Source organism: Macrobrachium nipponense, chromosome 39 (assembly GCF_015104395.2).
Source record: "Macrobrachium nipponense isolate FS-2020 chromosome 39, ASM1510439v2, whole genome shotgun sequence".
Taxonomy (NCBI): domain Eukaryota; kingdom Metazoa; phylum Arthropoda; class Malacostraca; order Decapoda; family Palaemonidae; genus Macrobrachium; species Macrobrachium nipponense.
Genome location: NC_061099.1, coordinates 50,714,088 through 50,728,189, shown reverse-complemented (window position 1 = coordinate 50,728,189; position 14,102 = coordinate 50,714,088). Strand labels below are relative to the sequence as shown.

Sequence of the window (14,102 nt, the reverse complement as noted above, 5' to 3'; positions counted from 1 at the left end):
AACCTAATGGTATTAAAAGCAGAGAGTTTAGGAAAGAGGGAAGGGTTTTAAAAATCAGTTTACATAACTAGTGCGTTCTACTGCAGACTGAATACGAATAACGTAAAAATGACGTTGCCAGTCCAGTCTCGTTCATCTTAATGAATTTACGAAGCGTTGTGTCTTTAATACTAAAGTTTAAGACTACAGGATGTTCGACTGTTTAAGTCTGTTGTGTTCTCATCTCAGATTTTAGATTGCGCTTTGGATATAGGCAAAATGTAGACGTGTGTGTGTGTGTGTGTGTGTGTGTGTGCATGTATATGTATGTATATATGTATATGTAAGTGTATTTATTTTTAGTTGTTACAGAGTAAATAATAGTATTGGCTCTGTAATGTACATTAATATGTAAGGTAACGCTTGCATGTAGATATTATAGTAGTATTGATATCGAGAGTGCGGTGATGATGATATCAGTAATATTTACGGTAGATGTGGAAGATATTTGAAAAATAAATTTCAGTGCTGTCGATTGGAATAAAGGCAACTTAAAATTAAATTAAATTTAGGAAACTTTTTTAAGTAAGAAGAGGTGATAGTAAATATTGGAGAGAGAGAGAGAGAGAGAGAGAGAGAGAGAGAGAGAGAGAGACGAGAGAGAGAGAGATAGAGAGAGAGAGAGAGAGAGAGATGAGAGAGAGAGGAGCGAGATAGAGGGAATTGGAATAACTGCGGGTTGGAACTTCCTATTGAAAGCTCATTCTTCTTCGAGATGCTCGGAACTCTTCATCGAGCCGTAGGCTATTCATCGAATAAGAAAATATGTCCAAGTCAGTCTGCTTTGTGTCCCGGAGTGGGTAGATGCTCAGTGACGCTGTGCCGTTGAGTTAACCGCCTGTCTTGAGAGAGCGAGCGATTCTGGTGTTTCTTTATAAAAATAATAGCCTTCTTGTTCTGTTTTAGTGGGCTGTTATATGACGACTTGTACTGCACAATAATATCTTGAACGATTCTTGAGTGATTTATTGTCTTCCAGACTTTGCAACGTAACTCGTGGGATTTGAAGTGAGTGAATTACTATCGACTTTACGAATTGTGTTGTGAATTATTTTCATGTGAGCTGAGATTCTGATACTTTCAGTTCGACCTTCACAAAGGACAGCAGTTCTTATTTTGTGAAAATTGTTGTAACCAGGAACGATATAAAAAGATGAAAATGGCGCGAGCAGGATTATAAGTGGTGGATGATAGGATGATAAGAAGGTACAATTATTACTCTTTACGTTTACAAAGTGTTTTTTTTAAACTTGGTGAGCCGCGTTAGGCCTAGTTTTCGGCCAGAAATCTCAGAAACAGGGCTCTTTTTTTCTCTCCCAACATTTGGAGAAATACTACGAAGGTGCTAATCCACCTAACGCACGAAAGACTGAGCGTTCGTGATATAGAAGTGTTTCGTACCACGAGCTACCTGCATGGACCCCATATAAACACATCTGTCACCGGGAAGGAGGAGCCCCTGCCTTCTACCGATGCCCCCGGAGCTCCCACAATAAACAGGTAGGGAATCACCTGTCGACAGCCGAGGTTTGTTTACTCCGAACATTCCGTCTTTTATTCTGTTTTATGGAGGCCTTTGTTGAGTTGAGTTCTATACCCTGTTTATCGTATTCTGTTCTGATAGACCTACAAAGTCAGTTAAATTGCCATTATAGGACTTGATTTATGAGCCGTTAAATTATTTGATTATAGGGCTATTGGGGGTTATGATGTCGACCCTATTCGGATAAGTTCTTTACTGGCCTATTTATTTATCTGTTTGTGTAGCGCGAATAATCTTTTCTCTGAATATTCTAATGTATCTTATTTTTTTTGTTGAAAACCTGATAGTTGTTTAATGCTGTAAAAATGCAACGAGTCTCCAGATAAAAGGATCGTCTGTCACGGGCTAAGTAACGTCTTTTTCTGCCTTGAAAATTACACGTTCGCCTTCGTTAAATTGGTGGTTTCAAACAATCTTGTATCGGAACTCGTAATTAGGTTCATGAACTTAACGACTGTTGGGGATTGGTATCAGATAACTCTCTCTCTCTCTCTCTCTCTCTCTCTCTCTCTCTCTCTCTCTCTCTGAGAGCATGTTAGTTGCTGTTTTCTTGGCAATATTGTCATTTAAGATTTAATGCGACTTTAACATCAACGCCAACGAATGCCGTTATTTATGATGCACATGGTAGAGTAGGCATGACGCTGCGCATGCGTGGTTTATTTGTTACGCCAATTGCGTAACATGGGAAGTGTGCAATGCACACTGTGACGTTGCAGCAGTTTCTTAGAACGCCACTGACGACTCACATGGAGCGTAATTCGAAATATCTCCCGTTTTCATGTACGGGCGGTATCAGCCGTTATTCCAATGGGGTTTTCGCTTTTAGGAGCCTTATCTCATTTTCCTCTTTTTTCCAAATTTTTTTGCGTTTAAATATAGTTGCTCGCATATGATATTTGATTGGATTTTCCTGGTGAATGGATTTTGATGTGGATTTGCCTTATATTCATGAGGATGTTATGTATACGCATGGATCCAGAGGAGAGAGAGAGAGAGAGAGAGAGAGAGAGAGAGAGAGATCCTTCAAGGTTTTCGAGGCGGACTTGAAGCTAGTGATTCATCCCTTGACGAATTATTTAGGTGAACTCTTCAAGGATTTACGATGTGGTGCGTTATGCTTGTTTGAATCCTGGTCTTTGCTTGTTTTTATTTATTTATTTTATTTTTTATTTGGTTCTTTTCGTTTCACTTTCTCTGCAAGGATAACTCAAAAGGGATTACCGGTGGCTGTTGGGTAGTCTTGATATTGTCTGGAGAGTATCACGGCCGTCGAGAAAATATTGAACCATTTCATGAGATAAAAGTTATGACTTAATTACCATTTCTCTTACCGATGCTATTCATCGGTTTCATTTTATCAGAACCACATAAGCTTACACACATTATATATATATATATATATATATATATACATACATACATACACACGTGTATATGCATATGGAACCCAGGTCATGTCAGCTAGGTCCACGGTTCGAACCCGACCTGTCACCATTCATTCGAGCAAGCAGTAAATGGTTACTCGTGTCATCTGGGGTCAGAAACCTGCTAAGAACCGGATAGCTTAACGTTTTCGGCTAAAACTATAAGTTACGTTTAATATTATTGTACTATTGTTTACCTAAGCTTTCTTGGTAGATTGTCAACTGTAGTGGGTGGCGGTCGGCATTGAAAAGGATAAGGGATCAGCAGCCTTATTGCGAAATGAAAGGTTTTATTTATATACCCTTTTTGTTGGCATTGCTGTAGTGATGTTTCAGTGAATCATTTTTCTAAGTCTGTGTAGCCATTGATCCTCTTCAAGGAAATGGCTGAGAACAGTTTATTTTTTTTCTTTTTTTTTTTTTCTTTTTTAGACTTGTCTGACTTTCGCAATGTAGGGTTACGCAACATCTTCGCCCCAAAAGGCGAAGTTATGATTTTCATGTTTAGCGCCTCTGCTTTATTGAAGCCTTGGCGTAGATATTCGTAGAATCCTGCTGGTGTACTCCCAGCGTTGCGGTTGCTGCTATAGCATTACCACCTTAATATTACCCATAATGACAGTTATGAATCACTTAACTGTATTTCCGTCCACGGTAGTATTGAGTAAACATTCTTTCTGTGGCCCAAGCAGTGTCTACTTAGGATAAATTACTGCGAAGTCGTTCTTGGGCTTTATTGTAATTCAAAGTTACATTAAATTTCATTTCTGGTATGCAATTAAAATTGACCAGTTCCTCGTATATTGTATGTACCATGTGCTCGCCGCATAACTGTATATATTAGTTTGTCTAAGTTTGCGTGTTCACTTTATTTTTATGTGGCGAATTTGACTAAGATCGTATTTAGCGGAATACTGATTCCCGAGGATTATTTACTGTCACCCAACGATTTACCTCCAAGAACTCGATTCAGTGGTCCTTGATAATTAAAGACTAATCCACACACACACACACACACACACACACACACACACACACACATATATATATAAGTATATATATATATATATATATATATATATATATATATTTATATATTTATATAGATTAATTGATAGATAGATAGATAGATAAAGATTGTATTGCCACTAAAAAGACGCCGTTCGTATTGAGGTGCTGACATGGCTTTACAATCCTTCCCAAGAGTCTGCTAGTAAATTCATTGCTGTTGATCATCTCATTAATATTAATAGACCCTTGCCGAAGCCAGGCCCACAAGGGTAGGATTTAGGATGAAGTCAGGTATGTGAATAACGTTAATGAATAATTAATTAGTGAGTATGCGACCGTGAAAGGAGGTGGTTCCCTCGGTGATCATCACCCAAGGACCCTTGAAGCTAAGGACTCCAAACCATTTATTAAGAGTCATGCGAGGATCATCGTATCGGGAGGGTTATCAGTCAAGGATCTTGTGCGCATGCGTGTTTGCTGGGCGTTTATGTAGTGGCGGATTAAATGGCCCACATTCCTCTTAACGACTGCCTTCCCTGTAATTTGTATGTGTTGCTCACGGTCGACGGAAATGGGCGCTCTTCACGATAATTATTGTTTTGGTAGATGTATAGGGTGCATTTGTTATTGCTCATATTCCCGTAGTTACTTTCAGTTACAACTTTCCATTCATGATGATTGAGAGGGCAACATTCCCTTCCCTGTTATGTTTGCATAACATTCGGTTGAAGTTCGCTTCTGAACCTGTCACGGGAAATGCGATGCAAATTGTATCTGACGAAAGATGCCTGGTCACGGCGATATTTTCCGCTACTCCTGTTTTCCCACAATTACTTCGATAAGCTCCGGGTCACATCTTCACGGCGTAGGGGCCTCCTTCTTGCGCTGTGTTTTCTTATGGGGCCGTCATGGGATTCCGTCATAAATAGAGAGAGAGAGAGAGAGAGAGAGAGAGAGAGAGAGAGAGAGAGAGAGGAACACACAGATGGTATACACTGTTGTAAATTTTTCTGTCTTTTTTTTTGTATTTTTTTCTGTCAATTAGCAGTTACATGGCTCGTAAAATATTGCAACACGATGTTAGCAGATGGAAACATCTCCAGGAACATGTGCAATAACAATAAATCATAAGTCTTTAAAAAGAGATTTCTTATCATACAAAACATCTATGTCCCTCACTTCGTATCACCATTTCTTCTTCGAATCCCAGTCACTTTTAGCTGAATATTTTTGTACGGTGTATCTTGAGCAGTGTGTGTTGTATTCTTTAAAAAAAAACACAAAGGGAAGCAGAAAAGCTCGAAAAATATTGCACTGCTTTGCTTACCTCATGGGAAACTGCCAATGATTCATACGTTCCCATAACGCCGAACTGGACGGGTTCTGGTTGCAGGAATATTTCGTGGATCCGGGAGATGAGATGGCGTGTTGGGGGCGCTGTCGTTTAACTTTTTTTCTTTCTTTTAAGATCTTTGAGGCTTCACGTGAGCGCGTGTGTGCGTATGTATATATGGATCAGGTAGTAAATAATGAGAGGAAGTGGGAGGTCTGCTGGTGGGAGAGAAAAAGTGCAAAGGAAAGCAATGATTGAGAAATGTAGCGGTTTATCGAACCAACTCTTCTAATAGAATTTTAATTTTTTTAAATGAATGAAACTGGGATTGGTTGAAGTTGGCAAGACGCATTTGTGACTAAAGGAAGTCGAGTAAGGATAGATGAAGACATGAAAATGTAGAAAGGTTAAAGTGTATTTAGTATATACATAGAAAAAAAGCCAAAGTATTTTGAGGTTCGGGAATGTGGAAGAACATGCGTAGGTGAACATCGCGTGTAATTCAGAAATTTTTGGAGAAAGGAGAGCGACTTAAAACGGAAGTGCCTTGATGTCGAGGGAGAGGGAGAGTCTGGTTAAAGTAGAAGTGAGTGGCTCGTTGTGTTGGTGGGAAGGGGGGGGGGGGGGGGGGGGTCGTTAGAAGGCGGGTAGCCATTGTTCGAAGTATATCTTAGTTAAACCAGACCACTGAGCTGATTAACAGCTCTCCTGAAGGATTAGATATTTTTACGTGACTAGGAACCAATTGATCACCTAGCAACGGGGACTTACAGCTTATTGTGGGATCCGAACCACATAATATCGAGAAATGGATTTCTATCACCAGAAATAAAATCCTCAGATTCTGCGTTGGGCCGAGCCGATAATCGAACTTCGGACCACCGGATTGGCAGCCAAGCGCGAAAACCACTCGTCCAACCAGGAACTAGCCATTATTCTATGGAAGGGTCTTCTGTACTTTCGTCATCATTGCTTCGTCCTTTATCCTGTATATAAATATGTATGTATGTATGTATATATATATATGTAAATATATATATATATATATATATATATATATATATATATATGTGTGTGTGTGTGTGTGTGTGTGTGTGTACACATATAAATTTTGTTCCTGACAAGACACCTTTTCATTCCCTGTAGGAAACAGATTGAACCACATTCCATCCAGACCTGTTACGTATCTCCGTCGTATCTGTATAGTAATCTCCTTCATCGAAACGCTGATGTCGTTTTTCCAGTTGGTCCATCTTTATGTACGAGAAAATTCCAGCACGCGAATCTGCTGAGGTTATTGTGTGTGTTTCGTATTAATTGTATATTTTTTACTCACTTCCATGCATGAATTATTTATTTGCATGTGGTGAAGGATATAATTTTTTAAAGATTTTTGTATGGTATTACTTCTGACATTAATTCTATGAACTTAAAATATTCCATGATGTCGTGAGGTAAATGACTTTAAAAAAAAAAGATATCTGGCGAACCAGGATGAGGATTACCTCGCAAAGGCTCCTCCATTTTTTTTGTCTAATATGACGTCAAGTAGCTTAAAGGAAAGCTTGGAGGGTAATTCCAGCGCAAGATTGGATGTAGCCAGATCTTGAATGAGCTGCCCCATTACTACTACTACTACTACTACTATAATTCAGCAAGGTCTTGCAACACTGTATAGGTGTGCCGATATTGCCTGCCCATTTTAAGAAATCCTTCCTCGATTTATTTTTCATAGTTTTATTAGTAGGAAAAGATGACTTCCGTCTCTAGTGATCACTATAGTCCCCAGAGTACATGGATATATATACCTGGTAAGGTCATTCTCCTATATTAGAGTTTTCATTCGTAGAAATATTCGCTGACTTTTACATCCGTTTCTGATGTGGGCACTTCTCTTGCTTAGATTGTAACATGCCATTACATTTCTTTATTATTTTCATGCCTTTGAGATTTTTGCCATTTGGCATTGTTTTCGTTTGCAAGTAATCGTACATTCCTCATAGATTTGCAAGTAGTAAGTAAATATAAACATATAATAGTTTTAAGTTGTTAGTGTACTGCCTACAGTTACACACACACACACAATATATATATATATATATATATATATATATATTATACATATATATATATATAGTATATTCTATATATATATATATATATATATAGATACATATTATTTATTTTATAATATACGTATATATTCATATTATATATATGTATGTATGTATGTATGTATGTATGTATGTATGTATATGTATCACTAATCAAGAGAAAATTTGTGCTAGAAATATGTTAAACTGACTGATGGATCCGAATCTCGGAAGCCTCACGCACTTAGGAAATATCATCCGTATAAATCTTAAAATTTCAAGGCGAAGATTATTTAGACAAGAACGAATTCATTTGTGCTAATCAGTCTTAAAAGGACTGTTTTGCAGTGGCATTTATTTGGTTATTATAAATTGCTCAAAAATTGGATCTTAAATATTTAAGTTGAGCAAAACCCATGGTGGGAATTGCAGGAGAGAAAACCATGAAGAGCACGATGGTAGAATGGTTGCTTCTTTTGGTATTTGTTTGCTTCCTTTTTCCCCGGATTTTCCGAAACAGTATTGGTTTATGGGAAAAAAAATCTTGCGTAATGGAAGGCTCTCATGTCGTGGAATGCGGTTTAATGAAACAGCAATCGGGTACCTGATATCGATCTCTTCGGGTCAGTTTGTACAAGCACTTTTTCCTCCCTCTCTCTCTCTTCTCTCTCTCTCTCTCTCTCTCTCTCTCTCTCTCTCTGGGATAAGAGGTATCCGATCTCTCTCTCTCTCTGGTCAAGGGGTAGCCGATCTCTCTCTCTCTCGCCGTCAAGAGGTATCTTATCTCTCTCTCTCTCTCTCTGTGGTCAAGAGGTATCCCCTCCTCTCTCTCTCTCTCTCTCTGGTCAAGAGGCACCCGAACGTTGTTGCGAAGTTCGCCAGATGATGGACGAGCAAAAGATGGCGACCTCGCGTGTGGGCTTCGATGTATTTAGTAGTTTTCCTTCCTTGATTGTTATCGAGGTAACTGTCTGGACGCGCATAGGTTTTTTTTTTTATGTGATGTTAATATAGAATTTTCGTAAGTAAACACAAACGAATATGTTATAACGACACAGGAAAATGTTGAATAGAATGTATCAAGAGTTTTAACTCGTTTTTTTTTTTTGTTCACTTCAGAAATGGTAACGACTTTATTTTGGCAAGGAATCGAACTGCCTTTCAAACTGTCATAAAAATAGTGGAATGACCTTTTTTTTTTAATCATTTAGCATTATGTGAAATTTGTCGATTCGTAGTTTATTACAACGAGGGTTCTAATTAACTAGGCAATAATAATAATAATAATAATAAGAAGAAGAAGAAGAAGAAGGAGGAGAGGAGGAGAGGAGGAGGAGGAGGAGGAGGAGGAGGAGGAGGAGGGATATGCCAGTGGAAATTGTACCCATAATCATAGGAACACTAGGCACTATCCCAAGATCCCTGAAAAGGAATCTGGAAAAACTAGAGGCTGAAGTAGCTCCAGGACTCATGCAGAAGAGTGTGTGATCCTAGAAACGGCGCACATAGTAAGAAGAGTGATGGACTCCTAGGAGGCAGGATGCAACCCGGAACCCCACGCTATAAATACCACCCAGTCGAATTGGAGGACTGATAAAAAAAAAAAAAAAAAAAAAAAAAAAAAAAAAATAATAATAATAATAATAATAATAATATAATAATAATAATAATAATAAACACGTATTTTTTACGTTCCAAAATCAGAAAAAAATAAAAAAGTATTTTCGTACAGTTTCGTAAGGTGTAATTATACAAAATAAAAATATAACTTTTCTTCGCAGCGCTTTGGTAATAACATTTGGGTTACACTGCATTTTACATCTCACGAATATTATTATTTATTTGTTATTTTCATTTCCACTTAGTCGATCAGCAGTTTGCAATGAGTAAAGGTTTCTGGGAATTTTTTTAAAAGAGAAAACGTATCATCCTGCTGCTGATGAATATAATGATGATAATGATAAAGACAAGGTTATTATTCTCAGGGAGCGGTTATTATAACGGGTCCATTACTTTGACAGTTCGGTGTGCGTGTTATTATCCTCATTACCGCCATACAGTTAAATATGATGTTTCCTTAACCTCCGGGCAGGTATTAAGAGCTAAGTTGAACTATTGTGACTTTAACGGTTAATAATTATCGTGGGTTAATGGTTCAATGGGATATTGGTAGAACCGCTGAAGAAAAAATGAAGAATATAATATATATGATACATTATATATAGTACTTGGGTAACTCTTCTTATGGCACCGAAGATATAGTAAATCAGTTTGTATTCCACATAGGAAAATGAAAAAAGGCATTATCTGAGATATACCTTTTTTCATTTTCCTATGTGGAATTACCAACTGAATACTATATATGATACCTTATATTATATATATAATATATATATATTATATATATATATTATATATCATACATATATATATATATTTATATATACATACAATAATATTATATATTATATATATAATATATATACATAATACATATAGATATTTATATATACATATAGTATATATATATATATATATATAATTAATATATAGTCTATATACACACACACACACACACACAGTATATATTATATATTAATAATATTATATATATAGATATATATAACTATATATATATATACAAAACACACACAACACATATATATACATATATATATATATATATATATATATATCATATATAGAACATATATATATAATGTCATGAACATCAAGTGTTCCCCCTCATTTTCAAGGAGTTGAAGAGCACTTCCTGGCAACTTTGCCCAGGCAACGTGTCGAGGTCGATGTTTCATGCTGCCAGACCCAACACCTCATTTTTTTTTTTTTAAACCTGACAATCTACTGAATCCGAAAATAAACGAAAACGGAAATAAAACATACCGAGCTGAATTGTGGTTCAGGAACTGCAGGGGGTCCGCTGGGAAACATTTACTTTTAAGGCAGTGATGGCAAGAGCGTCCACTGGCCATAAACCTCCGCCAAAGCTGAACAGTCCACCCATTTAATTTATGGTTTCTTCTCCCCTGTTTGCTTGTTGCCAGTCTGTTGACAAACCAGACCAAATACATCATTTTTTTGGTTGGATGTAGCAAAACAAAACAGTGATGTTTTTGGTCTGCTTTATCTACAGACTGGCAACAAGCAAACAGGGGAGAAGTCAAACCAGACCAAAAACATCAGTTTTTTGTTGGATGTAATATCCATCTCAGCTCGGTGTAGGTAATTAATAAAATTGCTCCCAAAATCTACGGTAATGGTGAATGAGGTTTTGGTTTCTTAAACTTAAAAAGCTGAACGGTTCACCACGCAAAGGGTCCCCCATCTCCCCGCAAGTTACATTCCTGTCTCTCCCAGAGTATGATCAGTTTTAGAAAAATCTCCATGCATTTGGTGCATAATCTTGCTACAGACAAACAAGCAAATCAAACCAAAACAAAAGCACACTCGCCTTATGCGAAGGTAATTGTAATCCCTTGGGATCCTAGTCTTAGCTTCATTAGATGGTCGAAAGAGTTAGTCTTCACAGAGGGCATCCTTAATCGTAACGTCCTGATAATAACCGAATCCTTATTGTTATTTATCCAAAATCACCGTCTGACAAGTTCAGGGTTAGAACGAGGAGGAGATATCGCGAAATTAAAGCCAGAATGGAAGATGCGTATGCATAAGAAATATATATAAAGGACAGCCACAGGAAATCAAAAATACTGTTAGAAACGGAAAGAGACTTTCCTATGTTGAACAGCTGGTAGAGCTATTCAGAAATATCTAAGGAAAGAATAATTTGTCATTTCCGTGGTAATGAAAACGGATATCTAGCGGCCGCATCGATTTACAAGAGAATAGTGTAACTGAGAAACGTAGTGGTACAATAATGTTTCAGGAATGGAAGCAGGCAGAGACGTTATTTTCAGAAACGCTTTAATTGGGTCAGTGTTCGCCTTGTTTCGAATAAAAAAAAGATTCTTCGTAAAGGCTTAAATATTTTAAGCAGCTCAGAATATTTAAAAGCAACAGACTCAAAGGAGAATTAGCAACGGGCAGTTAATCAGGATAAAGTGGGGAAAAAACGTCCTTTTTACATTTTATGAAAAGCGAATCCTGGTGTAATGAATTTATCGGCCAGTATTGCCGAAGCCTTTGGCTGTCTTTCGATTTGGCAAAACACAAGTTTTCCATTAAATGTAAAACAGTGTCCCTTGCATATTTTCATATTTCTATTGAAATGATATCAATACATTTGTTGAAAATGGAATGAGGGAAGTACGTATTATAACTGAACGATGGCTGTTCAATTTTAAAAAATAATTCGAGTAATAGACAGTGCATTGCTAATAGTTAATTATTTCCCTAGATTTCTAAATGCTAGTCAGAATGCATTTACAAACACTACATCATTTATATCCTTCCATTTTTACTTTCTCTCGAGAGGGATATTTGTTCAATTGGTTTAGACAGCCTTTCCGGGAAATTGCGTTTTCATTGTCATGTCCACTTCGTCATAAAAGGTCAGACCATGAGCAGGCTTTTTATTTGATCGTCAGCTACATTTTCTCAGTTCTCTGATATGTTGGAAAAGTGTACAAAGGGGGAGTCACAATCCATTCAAAGCGCCTCAGTGGCGTGGTTGGTTTGGTGTTTTGCTTCTCACCTCGGTGGTCGCGGGTTCGATTCTCGGCCATTCCATTGAGGAGTGAGAGATGTGTATTTCTGGTGATAGAAGTTCACTCTCTAAGTGGTTCGGAAGTCACGTAAAGCCGTTGGTCCCGTTGCTGAGTAACCACTGGTTCCATGCAACGTAAAAACACCATACAAACAAAAAAACTCCATTCAAGCCAAAATCATACGAGTTTGATTTATACAGACATTGTTTATTTGTTTCCAAGGGGGAAAAAATTCTTTATTTTGTTGTGAATTCAAGGGGAAAAAAAAAAAAAAACCAAGGTTGTTTAAACACAAAACCAAAAAAAAACAGTTTCCAACCATTTATTGAGCAAAAGAAAAAGGGTGTAATAGATTCAGCAACGATAGACCAGATTCATAAGCATAAGGTAGGTCGTTGGCCTGAGTTTCATCGGATATGTTACGAAAAACCAGGGTGCAGGTTTATAGGAAATATGAAATTACGCAAAGTAATTGATGCTTAAGATTTTGCTGATATTAAGGATATTGGAATTAGAAGGATTCGGAAGATTATTATTATTATTATTATTATTATTATTATTATTATTATTATTATTATTATTACTTATTATTATTATTTTATTCTAAGGTCGTCCACAATAATAAAAAAAAATTTAAGAGTTCGTGTATAATTTAAAAAACCGTTTACAAAAAAGCTTTTGAACCCAAGGAAGGGTTCGAAAGCTTTTTTGTAAAGGGTTTTTAAAATTATACACGAACCCTCAACATTTTTTTATTATCATTATTGTGGACCCCTCAGAACATTATATGTACTCTCGCGATAGAGTTTTTTTCCCAACCAATTATTATTATTATTATATTATTATTATTATTATTATTATTATTATATTATTATTATTATTATTATAGAACATGAACCTTATTCATATGGAACAAGCCTACAGGGGCCAATGACATGAAATTCAAGCCTCCAAAGAGTATGGTCTTCATTTGAAAGAAATTATTTGGAAGACGTTAGAACAATCTCGCAAACCAAAGTTGGACTTTTCATTTTCAGCGTGCCGGTGCAGGAACTGTTTTTGAAGAGAATTTCCAGCGAAATGAAAGAGGTCGGTCCTTGTAAGGCGTTTGTATTATGGTTTTTCATGCCCCCGATTTACCGTCCTGGGGCTCTATGTAATTGCCCTACCTGTCTGCTTAGTCATTTATGTTACGTCCATCCATTCGTTAAGGTTCAAGTCTTTAAAGCGCTATTAACTTCATATCTTTGAAGATGAAAGCTTCAAATCTACATATATATCACCTATGGGTAATGAGGTTTAAAGCTTTCATGTGGAGGATCCGAAAGTCAAGGCCATACTCGAATGTTTCATGTTAAGAAGAGATTGAAATTTGTATACAACGCATAAAACGTCAGATCTGGCATGGATGCTCCACAAATGAAGCCAGTGGGCACGGTGAAGTCAAGGTCGTACATGTTAGTGTTCAAATACGAATTTAACACTGCTAGGGTTAGTTTGTTTCACAAGCACCTCTTATACGAATACTCAGTTTTGATGAGTGTGGAGGAGAGGTGGAATTCTCATTTCCCGCTGCATCAAGGCTTGATTTCCTGAAGGCGACTGTTCACACATCTCAAGAATGTGATTTTTTAAGGCTCAGGTTTCTCCCGGTCTGTAATTTTATTGTACAAGGAGACTGGATTCATTGTAATATAATTACTGGTAGTACAGACATTGTTGCTTATATCGTTTGCCATTCATTTGTTCTCTCTCTCTCTCTCTCTCTCTCTCTCTCTCTCTCTCTCTCTCTCTCTCTCTCTGTATTCCCCATAGAAAAGAATCATATCCGTTATGCATTCAAACGGTTCCATGGAAGTAAGAAAAAGAGAAAAAAACTAAGAGAATGAAACGTGATGTTGTGGTTCTTTGGGGTGATAAAATGTGGTCCGGAACAGCCGTTACTTCGTCGCTTTTCACGGGTAATCA

General features: G+C 37.0%; 1 protein-coding gene across 5 annotated transcripts in view; it reads left to right on the top strand.

The window, feature by feature from the left end:
• LOC135210339 (pleckstrin homology domain-containing family G member 3-like) overlaps positions 1 to 14,102 on the top strand; it is a 611,354-nt gene that overhangs the window by 247,468 nt on the left and 349,784 nt on the right. The window contains exon 1 of one of the 5 annotated variants that reach the window (XM_064243232.1): positions 883 to 1,539. The exons of the other annotated variants lie outside the window; for them this stretch is intronic. The gene's annotated coding sequence lies outside the window, so the exon portion shown is untranslated. Of the gene's footprint in view, positions 1 to 882; positions 1,540 to 14,102 lie in introns of those variants that run through there. 5 annotated transcript variants of the gene reach the window in all.